This window comes from Trichinella spiralis, assembly GCF_000181795.1.
Source record: "Trichinella spiralis strain ISS 195 chromosome Unknown Scfld1558, whole genome shotgun sequence".
Taxonomy (NCBI): domain Eukaryota; kingdom Metazoa; phylum Nematoda; class Enoplea; order Trichinellida; family Trichinellidae; genus Trichinella; species Trichinella spiralis.
Genome location: NW_003528497.1, coordinates 8,167 through 9,850, shown reverse-complemented (window position 1 = coordinate 9,850; position 1,684 = coordinate 8,167). Strand labels below are relative to the sequence as shown.

At 28.6% G+C, this 1,684-nt stretch overlaps 1 non-coding gene across 1 annotated transcript; it reads left to right on the top strand.

Moving 5' to 3' along the window:
- Positions 1-1,008: 1,008 nt before the first annotated feature.
- Tsp_12365 lies at positions 1,009-1,081 on the top strand. Its single transcript has one exon. It is a non-coding gene; the product is annotated as a tRNA-Phe (tRNA).
- The last annotated feature ends 603 nt before the right edge of the window (positions 1,082-1,684 follow it).

Sequence of the window (1,684 nt, the reverse complement as noted above, 5' to 3'; positions counted from 1 at the left end):
CAAATTCGGTGCTGACAAATGGCGTGGCTACTTTATCTGATTTCCTTATTTTTGGAAAGCGGAAACAAAGAACGGTAAAGTAACTTTGTTGAAATGAAAAATTTTCGCATGAAAAGCTGCCCTAGAACATAATATAAATATAATGAGTTATTTTTATATTTTTATAGCTGCGAAATAAAACACCACCAAGTAATCAGAATAGGATAAGCATAAATGTTGCATATTGTCATCATTGAGTGTCAATTGGATTCAAATGTCAATGACGTAAGCCAGGAGCTTTGAAATGCTCGACTCTGATCAATCTGTACATGTAAAAACGGCAAAGCGTTTCCAGCAAAAATAACGTTATTTTGCTTTGCTTATTTTTTGAGAGTTTTCAATTATTATCTAAAGAATGGTGCATCGTATTTTGCTCATTTTTTTAAGTCTGACGTTATAATTTATGTTTCTAGTAAATTAGTGAATGTTATCTACATGTGTATTGTCTGCAACTATGCATGAGTTAAGTTAAACAATAATCTTTTATAACTAGAAAAAACATACTAAATCTATATCATTAAATTGAAAATTTTACGTTAAATTTATTATTTTTAGATATCACTTTTGAATTTCAATATAAAATGAACGAAACAAACTGAATCCAGTCCAAATGATCATCTATCTTCAAATGCTTCATGCACACACAGAATTCCCATCGAATACAATATTGTATTTGTTTTTTGAGATGAATCATTCTTTCACTTTTTTATTTTTTAAGTCACGAGTCTACCTTTTCAATTTAAGAAATTTCAAAAAGTAAAATTAAAATACATGAATTTTTGAAGTTCGCCATGTTGTTGCCTTATTTAAATGCCATTTTTAATTGAATTTCATGTTCACTTCTTCGAGTATTTTCTTTTTTAATTTTACAATGTATAGTAATGTGAAATTGTAATACAAACAATTTTAAAATGTACAATATTCTGTTGCATGGAATTTATAATTTAGTTTATTGCTATCACTAACACAGCCGCGATAGCTCAGCAGGGAGAGCGTTAGACTGAAGATCTAAAGGTCGCTGGTTCGATCCCGGCTCGTGGCAAATCTTTTCTGCACATAAGACAAGCATTTTTTAAATTTAATTCTTCAGCTTTCAACTTCAACCAAATAAAGTGAACATATTTACTTCTGAGTTAAAATGCAGTTGCTTAAATAAAGAGAGCTCTATACAATGAGGCTTGTTCTTCATTTGATACAGTTTAGTAATGATTTGCATAAAATAACAACGTCCTCATGCTTTCTCAAAGCAAAGAATATTTTTGTCTATAACTTGCTAATTTCGAAGGTTGATTGATCTATTACTTTTTCAGATTATTATAATAAATAGAGATGAATTTTATGAAATAAAATTTCTGACACCGAGAAGCAATAATGACTGTACAATATGTATATATAAACTTTTAATTGGGGTAATTAATGGCGTAATAAAAGCAAAACTTTTGATAAATGTGCATGAGAAATTGTTTTAGAAATTTTCATATAACAATTTTTAATTTTTTTGGGAGAAAAATGTTACTCATTATAATACAATTGTTCCTGATTTTCGTTTTTGCAGTACGGCAACTGCTATTAAAAAGTTTTATTTAAGCAATTCTGTCGAATGAAAACGATTAAAAAGTATGGCATATTTGAAATGATGACTTTT